Genomic DNA, 14,665 nt, shown 5'->3' with positions numbered 1-14,665 from the left:
CTTCAAAAATGCGCAGGTACTAATTCCCAAATCTTACATAGAAAACGGAACATTGAATATGTGATGTTAAGAATCTTGAGATGGGGAGTTTATCTTGGATTAACTGGATGAGTCCATTATATTCACAAGAGTGTTTATAAGAGGGGGACAGGAATATCAGAATAGGAAACAGATTTGAGGATGATAGTCAACTGGATTTGAAAACGGTAGGAAGGGCCACAAGCCAAGGAATGCAAATGGCATCTAGAAGCTAGAAAAAAACAAAACAAAACAAAAACCAAAACAATAGCAGATTCTCCCTTAGAGCCTCTAAAAGAACTATAATTTGGTCAACACCTTGGGTTTAGCCCAGTCAATTTGGGAGAATAGGAGAAATCATGAAGTGTTTTTAATTTTATTGTTTGAGTAACTGGAGGAATGATTCTATTGAAAGAGGGAAACCTAGAGAAAGAGTGAGTTTAAGAGGGAAAATCAGGACTTCTGTTTCATGTATGTAATATTTGAGATTCCCATTAGACCATCAAGTGGAACTGTTGAGTGGGCAGTTGGATGTATAAGTCTGGAGTTCAAGAAACAGCTTAGGTCTGGAAATATTCAGTTAGGAACATTTCATAATGCTAACAGTTTAATTATCAATTCCAATATGCATGCTTCTGATAACAGAATGTTGAGTTTAATGCAAAGAGTGACAAAAGTACAAAGAGAAATAGACTAATCTAAATCAAATCTAGAAATTTTAATACTCTTCTTTCAGCAACTAATAAAAAAAGAATAAAGATATAAAATATTTGAGCAAAACGATTAGCAAATTGGACAGGATAGGTTATATAGAGAAAATTGCACACAACAAACACACAATAAAAATTATTTTTTCAAGTATACATGGAACATTTGCCAACATGGCCCACATGCAGGGTGGTAAAGAGAATTTTAACAAATTTCAAAGGATTGAAATTCTTGAGTAGGCTCATTGAACACAATGATATTAAACTAGAACTCAGTAGCAAAAAATAACTAGGAAATTCCCACTTGTCTAAAAATTAAGGAGCACATTTCTAAATACCTATGTGTCAAGATAAATACAAAATTAGGAGAAGTTTGAACTGAATGATATTGAAAATTTTTATAAAAATTTTTGGAATGTAAGCAAACATTATCTTAGAGCAAAATTTATAACCTTAAGTGTGAACATAATAAAATAATAAAAACTGAAAAATTAGTGACCTAATCATGTGTCTCAGAAAGTTATAAAAATAAAACCAACTAATGTAAAACTTAGAGAATAAAGCCACAAAGATAAAATAATAGAAAATTAAACTAATGTAAAGCTTAGAGAATAAAGCCACAAAGATAAAATAATACAAAATAAGTAGAATTGAAAACATGCAGGGAGGGCATAAAATGTAAAAGTCGTTCCTTGACAAAACTAAATTGATAAGTCCTTGACAAGACACAAAGAAAGAGGACTCAAATATTCATTCCTAGGAATAAAAAGGAAACAGTTTAGATGCTGAAGACACAAGATAGATAGATGAGATGCCATGATGAATGGCACTTTGACAGTAAATTTGCAAATATAAACTAAAGAAATATCTAGGAAGAAAAATACCAAAATTGGTGAACAGAGAAGATTGGAAGAACACTCTAAATGTTAAAGAAGTTATATCTGAAATTTAAAATTTTTCAGCAAAGAAAAGTTTATACCCAATGAAATGTTCTTGGAAAATTCTCCAATATTTAGGAAAAAATAATGGTGAAAAAAAAATCTTCCTCTCTGAGATTTGGAAAGAAACATGTTTCCTCAGAATAGGAACATAAAGATTACTACTGTACAAGCTTTTTGTGTCCAGAATAACCTTAATATCACAATCTGACAAGTTGTATCATTTCATTATGTAAATTAAAAATAGAGGATAATTTCATTCCTGAAGATAGAGCCAGGGAACCTAACACATTTTTTGCAAACAGAGACCATTTTATGTATATATATTACATATATATATATGATAAAGCTTTATAACATCTATAATAAAGCTTCATGATGACATTGGATTAATTTTAGGTGGCATGATTTTTTAAATGTCAGAAAATTAAATAATAGCATTTACCATGGGAACAAAATAAGGAAGAGCAATTATATGATCATTGCAAAAGATGCAAAGATGTTGATAAAATTTAAGTTCCATTCATCTTGGGTGACTTAGCAACCTAGGAATAAAAGGGAATTGCCTTGATCTGATAAAGAATAGCCGTAAAGAGTTTTGTTTCAAATATCATACATAATGCAATATGATAGTTTATAAATTATGCAAGTACACTGAAGAAATAGTAAACATCCCAGATTCATACTTAAGTCATACATAGTCACTTGTTTTAAACAAAGGAGGAATTACAAAGCAGTAGGAACAGAAATATAACAAATAATAAAGTGTTTGGTCAATAGGATATCCAAGTGGACAAAAATGAAATTTGACCCCTATCTTATACCTAACATAAAAAGAAATTTCAAGGGGATTGTAAATACAGATTTTCAAAGCCTATATGGATTGCAAAACAATGATACTTCCAGAAGATAATATATGAAATTATTCTCATGATCTTGATGTAGGAAAAAAGTGTTTTTATTTATTTATTTATTTATTTTTGTCTTTTTAGGGCCACACCCATAGCACATGGAAGCTCTCAGGTTAGGGTTCAAATTGGTACTACAGTTGCTGGCCTATACCACAGCCATAGCAATGATGGATCTGAGCCAAGCCTGCAACCAACACCATGGCTCACGGCAACGCTGAATCCCCAACCCACTGAGCAAGGCCCGGGATCCTCATGGATACTAGTCGGGTTTGTTTCCACTGCGCCACAATGGAAACTCCTAGAAAAGCTTTTTTAAATGGAATAAATATCTGTAAATATAAAGGAAAATATTGAAAAATAAAACTCTATTAAAGTTAAGCACTTTTGTTTAAAGAAGACTATTAATAAAGGAGAAAACAAGCTACAGAGCGGTTGAAGTTATTTTCAGCCCATGTAACCAATAAAGCCCTTGTATAAAGAATCTGAACTATTACATTAAGAAAAAATAAGAGACTACCCAATAGAAAAATGGTAAAGAGAACTGAACTAACATTTTGCCAAGGTGTCCAGTTGATTATTAATGTATGTTTTTAAAAAGTACTCAACTTTATGTTATTAATCAGAGAAATGTAAATTTTAATTACAATTAATACATCATTCCTCTCATCAGAACAACTAAGGGAACAATTTTAGAAAGACTAATATTACTAAGGACTGACAAATATGATGTGGAACCACCAACCAAAAATAAAAAAAACCCTCTCATAGGCTACTAATGGGAGTGTAAGCTGATGTAAATGTCCTGGAAAATGCTATCCTATTAGTGAATTTTCTTTTCAAGTTGAAGATATATAAAGCCTATGATCTTTCGCTTTACATCTATTGGTGTGTACCAGTAGACTTGTGCAAGGATGCTGGTAGCAGCATTATTCATGAGAGCCCCAAACTGTGAATAACCCAATGCTTATCAAAAATAGAATGGCTAAAGAGGCATGCTCATATAATGGAAGATTTGTAACATCAAAAAACGTATAAATTACAGCTTTGTGTAACATGATGACTCTCACAAACAGAATGTTAATGGAAAGAAATCAGATCCAAGTTCATACCATATGGTTATGTTCATATAAATTTAAAACATCAGGCAAGATAAAGTATAGCATTTAAGGATTCAAGCATAGGTGGTAAAACTACAAAGCCAAGTTTAAAAAGTGCTTAAGTAAAACTAAGAATAATTAACTTTGGAGTATAGAGAAAGAAGAATTGGAGAGAGTGGAGGGGGCTCCTGAGGTGCTGGCACTATTCCATTGTTCCGTTGTTGACCTGAATGGCAATTCATTGGTTGCTGTCTTTTTGTATATGTGTACTGTATTTACCAGTTAAAAATTGCACATCAGTGTATGTGTGAGAGAGAGAGAGAGGAGTGATAGAGAGGGAGATTGAGATTGAGTGGTGAGAAATTGCTTATGAAGAAAACTTTGTAAAGAATTCTGTCTCTAAAAAGAGAAGCATCATGAAAGATGTTAAGGGAACATGGTTATCAGTGCAGTTGTTTAAGACTAGAGAACTTACAGTACGTTTGTGTACTAATGACAGTTTTGCAGAAGGAAAAGGGACATCAGTGAGGTTGAACCCCTAGAAAGCGACAGAACACAAGGCCCTCGAAGATGGTGGGAGTGAGCTTCAGGCCATGAATGCAGGGTTCAGCCTTGGAAAGAAGGGGCTCCTCCACAAAGGGTCTTGAAGGAGGTTGATATGAATCTAAGTGCAGCAAGGTTTACAGGTATGAGTATTAGGAAACCATCCTTTTCCTTGGTATCTGTGGACCTCAGCACCCCCTTAGGCTCATCTCATTCTGTGGAGCTTTCTTTCTGTTCCTGCAGAAGATCATGCTCTTTGCTACTGAAATAACTTGTGCATGTGCTCTCTGCTGCACAGAGTGATTGTACTCTTAGCCCCTTCCACCTGGTTAATGCCTGCACATCCAGTAAATCTCAGCTAAACCACTGCCTACGCAGAAAAGCCTGACCTGACTCCCCAGGACACACTGTCAACTCCCTGGGGAACTTTCTCTCACAGCACAGATCCTTATTGTGACTTCATATTCATTTAATACAGGCTGTCCTCCCACAAGACAGTATATGCTCTGTATTCAGGGAGTATTTCTTCTTTAGACCCACCACTGGCACAATGCCTAACATCTTGTAGATGCCATTTTTTAAATGCATGAATGCATGCATAAATGCAAGTCATACAGAATATTCTTAGAAACAGTACTTGAAGAAGTCAGAATTTGTTGGCAAGAAATATTAGCAATAATGTTTCTGCTCACTGATCAAATACTCTAATATATTTAACCTAATAAATCATATTTTCATTTAGACAGCCAATCATTAATAAACATGTTTTTAGTAATGATATTATAGGAATGGTCACAGAAACAATTCATATTTCATGTAAGTAAAATTGTTCTGTGGGAATAGCCCCTGGCTTTGGAGTTTATAGTTTTATTTTTATTTTATTTTATTTCATTTCATTGTATTTCATTTTGTTTTTTTAGGACCACACTCATGGCATATGGAAGTTCCCAAGCTAGGGGCTGAATTGGAGCTACAGCTGATGGCCTACACCACAGCCATAGCAACTTGGGATTCCAGCCGTGTCTGCGATCTACACCACAGCTCAGGGCAACACCAGATCCTTAACCCACTGAGTGAGGCCAGGGATCAAACCCGCATCCTCATGGATACTAGTCAGATTCATTTCTGCTGCACCACAATGGGAACTCCCTGGAGTTTGTAGTTTAAATTTTCATTCTAGCTCCTTTTCCTACACATTTTTTTTTTTTTTTTTTTTGGCAGTGGCTAAGTCCCTTAAATTCTTTGAGTCCTTGTCTGCTTATTAGTAAAATAAGACTCCTCATTCATCTCTGAGATTATTTTTGTAAAGACTGAGCAAGGTAACCTATGTAAAGACTCATAAGATGCCTGGTGCATAGCCATGTCCTGCCCTTGGTTAATATCTTGGTGGAAAAATGAAGCAGGAAGCTTGGGCCCTAAGTCAGATTCTGCACATTAATGGGTCTGGGGGATTGATGCTAAAGAAGGTTTTGTGTTGATCCTCAGATCCTCAGATAAATACAGTGTCACCGCTAGAAGGAACTTAAAATTCATGGAGTTAGAATGTTTCCTTTTCAGTTGAGGTCTCTGCAGACCTGAGAGGAGAAGGGCTAGTGTAGGTTGATGGCTTCATCTTGGAGCAGAGGACAGCCTGTATCTTAGAGACAGCATACTTCTTCCTCCCTTGCCTGTAGGGGCTCTTGGCTGGGACGATAACAGGCAAGCTATTTTGAGCCAAGAGTTGCCTAAAGAAAGACTCACAGCAGTGCCCAGCCTTGGTCTTGCCATTGTGTTGGCCTCCTGTGAGGCTTCCCTCCTTGCAAGGCACTTTGTGTCAGCAGGAATGTGAGGCAAGTTGTGAAATTCAATTAATTCTACAGCCAACCCACACACCTCCTTCCAGGGCTGGCCCAACACAAAGGAGGCAGCAATACCAGCTCTAAAAAAAAAAAAAAAAAAAAAGAGGTTTTCTGACATCCCCACCCCTTCCCTTCTACCAGCTCTTTATTAGGTATTCCCTCAGTCTCTCCTGTTCTATTCCTGATAGAAAACAAAGCTGATCTATGGAGATGTGGTTGTGTATTGAAATCTTTTTGCATACTTAAACTCAATTTGGAATCTCCAAAAGCTTAAATTAGAGCTGCTTTGGTTGAAATTGGGTGGGAGTGACTAAGATCCCCTCTCCATCTCTCTTGAGTTCTCAGAGTAAAAGCAAAAAGCATGAATATCTATGTGACTATTGTGTTTCTGGGTTGTACCTCTAATTCTTAAATATAGGTGTTCTGTTTAATTGAAAACAAAATAGTGCTCTCAGGAGTTCCAGTTGTGGCTTAGTGGATTAAAAACCCAACAGAGTGTCCACGAGAATGTGGGTTTGATCCCTGGCCTCCATCAGTGGGTTAAGGGTCCAGCATTGCTGTGAGCTATGGTATAAGTCGAAGATGCAGCTTGGATCCCGTGTTGCTGGGGCTGTGACATAGGCCAGCAACTGCAGCTCCTATTCGACCCCTAGCCCAGGAACTTCCATATGCCATGGATGCTGCCTTAAAACAAAAAAATGGTGCCCCCAGTTTTCTCTGTCATGAACCAGGGGGTTAGGGGCAGAGACACTGGTTTCAATGCAGGAGGCCAAAAAAACAATTGATGCCCACATAATAGGCCCAGATATCAGAAAGTGAGAGCAGGGGGCATAAGATTCAAGTACTAATGCCTATTCTGTGCTCCTCTAAGCCAGTGAGTGTCCTGGACTCTACCAACACACAGAAAGAGAGTAGAGAGAAAAATTGAAACTATTTACTCCAGTATTACCTCCTTCTGAAGAGTTAAATAAAGGTCTTCTTTCTGTGGACAAAGTGAACTCAGGGAAATACTGGATCTCCTCACATTCTCCAAAAATATCAATCTTGATATATTGGATGTGGGAGTCTGCAGTCAATCAAGACTGTAGTTATCATTTTGGAGGCTGGAGGTCTATGACTTTCAGAGCACACTGTCTTTCCTTTCTTAAGCTCACTCTTGATTAGAAGTGGATGCTCAGATCAGCTCCTCCACCCAGGAGACTCTGAAATGGATTAGAATGGGCAGTTAATTAAATTAAATTTTAAGGTCAAGTTTTGCCCTTGGCAAATGGTTTACCCATGATTGTTTCCCACCCACATTAAGTCCAGACATCCTGTCCAACAGAAAGCTCCAAGGAAGGTGACAATGGACAGTGCATATTGCCAGCACCTCCAAATTGAGTTATCCATCTTCAAGCCATTTGTGAATAGCCCACAGGATCATGTAAGAATCACGGTGTCTGCTCCACACACCCAAACTTAGAAAACACAAGGAAGTTTCTCATTTTTCTGGTATTTTTTTTTTTCCTGGACCACAGTACAGAGCATAATCTAGGCTCACATTGCTGCTGTAAGTCAAAAGTAATAGCGGGGACTTCATGCTATCCAGAAGCTTGTAGATAAAGGAAAAAATGGGGAGAGGGGAGGATAAGTATTCTTGGTTTAAGCGTCACCAGAATGTCAATCCTTCTAGGGAGTCTGCTCCACTTATGTGGTGCATGTATCCTACATGAACATCTCTGCCATGGGAGAAATCTCCCAACAAGAGCTGCACTGTGAGATTGTGAATGAGAGTTCCCTTATCCTGAAAAGCAATCAGCTGTTCATACTTTTCTTTAGAATGAAGCCACTAAGATAGTGTTCAGTCTGAAATATTTAGAAAATGGTTGTGGTGGTGGCACCTTAAATCCATCTTCAGGTGTAATTTGAGACTTCTTTCTTCCCCCATTGTCTGTCATTCACATGTACTTTACTTCTCTTTCCCTTTCCTTCCTGGCATCTGAATGGAGACTGGTGGTCCCTTTTCTCTTGGTAACCAGCATATTCAGTGTTTTCAAGAAAGAAACTCTTCTGGCATGTTTCATTTCCCTAAATTTATCACAGTCCCAAATGTTTGCTGTGATCTCTGTAATTCTTTGTCTCAAATAAGATCTCGAAGGATTTACTTTAAATCTTTTAAATTCCACATGAATTCATGAACTTCTGGGGTTTTTTTGGTGAAGCCCAGTTTGAGAAACACCACTCAACTTAGTAAAAGAACATGGTTCCCACAGTAGCTGCCATGTGGATGGCGCTCAGGTTTTATCAAAGGCAGCAGTGGGGCTCCTCCCCAACATCTGAGAAGATTTCATAGTCACAAATATTACAGGTATCTAACAAGTATCAGGCATTATTGTATATAATGAAGCTATATCAGTGAAGATACAGCCAAAATAGCCTGCCCTTCATGGAGGTTATATTCCTGTGAAGAAGCAGAAAATACTCACAACAACGAAGTAAACACATATAGTATGTTTAAGGGTAAAATGTACTAGGAGGGAAAGTAAAGAAAAATATTAAAAGATGAAGGTTTCTGAGTGATTGTGGATTGCCATTTTAATGTGGTTTGAGAAAGTATCACTGAAAAAGTGACATTTAACATTTGAGAGCAAATTTGCCTAATATCGGAAGAGAAAAATTGAATGTGTAGAAGACCATGTGTGCGCGTGCGTGCGTACACACACACACACACACACACACACACACAGTATGGGTAGTTAGCAGAGAGAGATAAAATTCTAATACTGGGTCACTTTGAAAACAGCAGTATCAGAGTTGCTCATCTTATGGTAATATCTAGAAGAAAAAGCCAAAAGCAAAGTTGTTATAGTCTGACACTGGTTAGGACAATTGCAAAAGTGACCCTGAGGCTAAAATTAGGTGGTAAACATAGCTTAAGTTATCAGGATGAGCCCAACCACTAGGTAAAAATAAATCATGGAGTAGATTAAGAGGACTATAGAGGATAAGGAAATTTCCAGTGAGCTTACATTAAATATTTATGGTGTCTAGAGCAGTGCTATATATTTTCCAATGATATCTGATTTCATATGCTAACAGCCTTAGGAGATTCATAGGTGTTTGTTTGTTTGTTTGTTTGTTTTGCTTTTTAGGGCCATACCCATGGCATCTGGAGGTTCCCAGGTTAGGGCTCTAATCAGAGCTATGGCTGCTGTCCTCCACCACAGCTCACAGCAATGCTGGATCCCTAAACCACTGAGCAAGGCCAGAAATCGAACCCACAACCTCAGGGTTCCTAGTCAGATTCTTTTCCACTGCACCATTACAAGAACTCCAGGAGATGCATAGGTTTACCTCGACTTGGGAGTTCAGGAAAGTGAGACCCGATTAAGTGTCTTGTCCACTTCCCACTGAACATTACATAGTTATTTTCCCTAATGCAGTATCCAGTCGAAGACTTTGCATTTCATTGTCATGAATCTTCATTCTCCTTTAATATGAAATTCTTCCTAAGGTTTTCTTCATGTTTTCTGACTTTGGGGGGGGGGTTGTGTTTGTGTGTGTTTGCTTGTTTGTTTTTTTGTCTTTTTAGGGCCACACCCATGGCATACAGAAGTTTTCAGGTTAGGGGTCAAATTGGAGCTACAGCTGCCAGCCTGTGCCACAGCCATAGCAGATCTGAGCCACGTCTGCGACCAACACCATAGCTCACAGCAATGCTGGACTCTTAACCCACTGAGCGAGGCTGGGGATCGAACCCGCATCCTCATGGACTCTAGTTGGATTTGTTTCCGCTGCACCACAATGAGGAACTCCTGGCTTTGATGTTCTTGACAAGCTCAGTAACATTATAGAATGCTTATCAGTTTGTGTTTGTCTCACATCTCATGATTATTTTTATGTTCTCGTTGTTGTCGTTTGGCAATAATGAAGTGGGAGTGTTACATTCTCTGCAGTGTATCAAGTCAAGCATCACATGATTCCAGATAAGCTCAATATTAGTGATATTAACTTTGATCACTTGGTAATATGGTATTTACCAGGTTTCTCTACTGTGAAATTACTATTTTTCTGTTTTATAATATATAATTTATGGAGAGATACTTTGAGACCATATAAATATACTTTTCCTCATTAAGTGTTAAATCACTGGTTAGGGTCAATGAAGATTTTCTAACTTTATCATTTCCTCTATAGTTAGTTGGCATGCTCCTGTAAGGAAGAGCTTCCCTTCTCCCAAGTTTATTCATTTATACATTTATTTAGGTATATTAGTATGAACTCATGATTCCTTGCTCCACTTAATTCTATATTTTGGTTCTCAATTTGTCTGAGGATTGTCTAGTAGGAGCCCTTCAAGTTGGCTCTTATGACCTTTTAGTATATACATGAAAAAGGGAGCATTGCTATAAAAAGAGGTGACATAATTAACAACATTAGAGAAAAAAAAGAATTGTAAATAAACGATCCTGTGGTAACGAATGAGATAACCTAGGTGAAGTGGACAAATTTCTAGAAAGACACAAACTATCAAGATTGTTTCAAGACGAAACAGACAATCAGAATAAACTAACAAGGAGACTGAATTAGAAATCAAAGAATCGCACCACAAAGAAAAGTCCAGGACCATATGACCTCACTGTGAATTTTGTCAGACATTTAAATATGAGTTAATATCAGTTCTTCACAAACTCTTCAGGAAAATAGAAGAGGAAGGAACATTCCCTAACTTTCTATATGAGGCCATCATTACCCTGAGAGCAAAATCATAAAAGATGTATAAGAAAACAAAAGAATGATAATCCTTTACAAATATAGATGTAAAAATCCTCTTAAAAATCCTAGGAAATTGAATCCAGTAGCATATTAAAAAAGATTATACACCATGACCAACTGGTTTTTAACCCCAAAAATGCAAGGTTGATACTAATATGAGAATAAATCAATGTAATGCAGCATATTAACAGAATAAAAGGGAAAAATAACGCATGCTCATCTCAATAGAAGCATAAAAAGCATTTGGGGCATTCCCTGGTGGCCTAGAAGTTAAAGATCCACCATTGTCACTACTGTGGCATGGCTTTGATCCTTGGCCTGGGAACTTCCACATGATATGGGCATGGCCAAAAATGCTGAAAGCTCTCCCTGTAAAATCATGAATAAGACAAGGATGTCCATCCTTGCTACTTGTATTCATTATTATATTAGAGGTTCTGGTCAGGTTAAATAAATGGCATTCATATTGGAAAGAAAGAAGTAAAATTATCTCTATTTGTTGATGACATGATATTAAATACAGAAACCCTTAAATCATCAATAAAAAATACCTATTAGAAATAATAAACAAGTTCAACAGGGTTATAGCATAGAAAGTCAATACATAAAAATCAGATGTTTTCCTATACTGTAGGAAATAGCAATCCAAAAATGAAATTAAGAAAACAATTCAATTTATAAGGGCATCACAAATATTAAATATTGAAATTAAATTTAACAAAGAAATGTAAGACTTAAAAGTACAAAATACTGTTCTCCCTCCCCCCAAAGAAAATAAAGAAGATTTAAATAAATGGAGAGACAAACCTTGTTCATGGGCTAGAAGATTTCTTATCATTAAAATGAAATACTCCTCAGAGTTACCTAAAGATTCAGTATCATCCCTATGATAATTTCAACTGCCTCTCTTTGCAGGAATTAACAAGAAGATCTAAAATTCACGTGGAAATGCAAGAGACCAGAATAGTCAAAATAACCTTGACAATAGTGAGTAAAGTTGGAGAACTCACACTTCCGGATTTCAAAATTACTACAGAGCTGGGATAATCAAATCACTGTGGTGGTGCTAGTACAAAGGTAGACATATAGATCAATGGAATAGAATTTGCAGCCCATAAGTAAACACTTACATTAGTGGTCAATTGATTTTCAATAAGACTGCCAAGACAATTCAATGGGAAGAGAACTGTTGTTTGTTTGTTTTGTTTTTAACAAATGATGCTGGGACAATTCAATAACCGCATGCAAAAGAATGAAGCTGGACTACTACCTTATACCATATAAAAAATAACTCAAAGTGGATCAAAGACCAAAATATAGAAGGCAGAAGTATAAAATTCCTTCAAGAAAACAGGTTTAATCCTTCCCTATCTTGGATTTGGCAGTAGTTTCTTAGATATGACACTCAATGAATGAGTAACAAGAGAACATATATAAGTTGGACATCATCAAAATTAAAAATTTTGTGAATGAAAAATTCTCAAGAATGCGAAAAGACAACCCCAACTTTCCAGATAGGAGAAAATATTGGTATATCATATATCAGATAAGGATCTAATAGCTAGACCATATAAAGAACTTTTACAATTCAACAAAAAGTAAATACCCCAATTAAAAAATGGGAAAGTATCTGAATAAATATTTCTCTAAAGAAGATACACAATGGCCAATAAGTACTTGAAATGATTTTTAAAATATTTTATTAAAGTATAGTTGATTTACAGTGTTATGCCAATTTCTGCTGTACAGATGTGAAATGATTCTTGACATCATTAGTTAACAGGAAAATGTAAATCAAAATCACAGGTAGATACCTCTTCTCACCCACTCTTATTGTTTTTATATAGTCAATATAGAAAAGCACTTATTTTACCTACATATTTTCTTTTTGACCACTGTTCACATTTTTTGCACTTCTCTTCCCTCCTGGATTATTATTATTTTTAATATACAAGAATAATTTTCTTTAATCTTGTTTTTAAAGGTTTCTAGGAGACATATTTTTAGTTTTTATTTGTCTCAATGTTTTTATTTTACCTTCTCTATTGATGAATACTTTTTTCTCGGTATAGACTTTTAGTTTGAACTTTGTTTTCCTCCACTTCTTTGAACATGATGTATCATTACTTTCTAAATACTGCTGTTTCTGTGAAAGTTACAGTATTGAAAGTGAGATATAGAAGACAATACATATGTAACAAAAACACAAAAATCTACATTTCCACTGTCATGCAAAAAAATATCTTTTTAATAAATGAACAAAGCATGGAGTTTGCATTTTTAAAATTAATGTTCATTTTTGATGTTATACTCTTATCTATAAAAACTAATTCTAGGTAGATGACCTGTGAGGGTCGCTAATCTCAGGTTTGAAAATTACTCAGGGAATAACTGACCCTTTCTATTTAACTCATAAGGGACAAAAATCCTGCTGAAGGCACCCTGAGATCCCTCTTGAGTATCAAAATATACTTGGTAGAATAACCTTAGTTCAGGCAGTTCAGTTGAAAGAATAATTCAGATTCTTCACTCAACACTGGGAGTCCAGATGTGAAGACAGCAAACAATATGCTTTCAAGGAATTTATAGTTTAGTATTACAACAGTTTCATTGCAAAGAGACAGGGATGCTACAGAAATAAATACTGGAGTACCACAGAAGAACAAATAGATTATCTTTCAGAGCTTGTGGGTAGATAGTGGGTCCAGAAAGGTTTCTGAAGAGCTTGGCCATCCAAGAAGAGGGGCAAGCATATGCAAAGAGACTGAAGTGACAGAGAATATATTGTGAGTTTATGTTGGAGTAGAAAAGAAATTTTGGGAAACATGAGGCTGACACTACTACCAGGTTGGCTATTTCTTTGGTTGCTGAGAGTTTGGATTTTTCCTAAAGCCCCTAGGGAGACATTGCAAGGTTGTAATCTGTATTGTGAAATTATGTTTCACCAAATAAATCTGGCAACAATATCGTATGTGGGCAGCAGGCACTTTGTTTGATAGTTCCTGCAGAATTCCACGCAAAGCAGTAGATGGTCCTGAACTAAGGCTCATGGACTGGAGATCAGGAAACAAAATCAAAAACCTCTGAGGCTGCGGAATTTTCAGAAGTCAGTGATTGTGATTGGATTAGGGGAGGCAGTGCAGAAAGTGTGAACAAGATGATCATCAGATTTTAGTCATTCAGTGAAACGGCAGTGCAGGCTTAATGGAGACAGAGGCAAAGAGTAATCAGTCATGTACTCGCTGGGAATATCAACATGTATAAACAACCAAACCTACAATGGTACTTGATAATGTTGTTCCTTCCCCTCCCACCATTCTCCTGGCTTTGTAAGACCCCGTGTTTTATAAATTCAGTTCCTTAATCACACCAGTCTTATGTCAAGTGTTCAGTAGCCACCTATGGCTAGCACCTACTTTATTGGATGATACAGGTCTGGATGAAAGGTCAGATCAATCACTTTCTTTGTGTATGTATGCATGTGTCTATGAATGAACCTGAGTGTGTGTTCATGAATATATGTGTACACAACTGTAGTCAACATGGTATCTTGCACACTCTAGTAGGCAGTACTTTTGTCTGTATCTTGTGTGGCCTTGAATGTCTGATTACATTAGGGCTTTAAAAAAAGGCTATGAAACTGTTTATTTCAGAATGTTATCATTAGCTCATTTACTAGGATATGATGTTGAAAACCATTCTACACTAAGCCAAGGATGTGATCAATACCTGAAATCCCACTACTGTATTATATCTTGTTCAATTCCTTATTTCCTTGGATTCATACCAGACCTGCCTCCTTGAACCTGTCTGATGGATAACATCTGGGTTGTCATGGCTCTAAATGATAGCTTGGAG

Source organism: Sus scrofa, chromosome 14, assembly GCF_054392235.1.
Source record: "Sus scrofa isolate SSC_HxYL_T2T_F1_AM1 chromosome 14, Sscrofa_HxYL_maternal_Yorkshire_Landrace_v2.0, whole genome shotgun sequence".
Classification (NCBI taxonomy): domain Eukaryota; kingdom Metazoa; phylum Chordata; class Mammalia; order Artiodactyla; family Suidae; genus Sus; species Sus scrofa.
The sequence above is the reverse complement of the archived record's forward strand: the minus strand, read 5'-3'. Positions refer to the sequence as shown.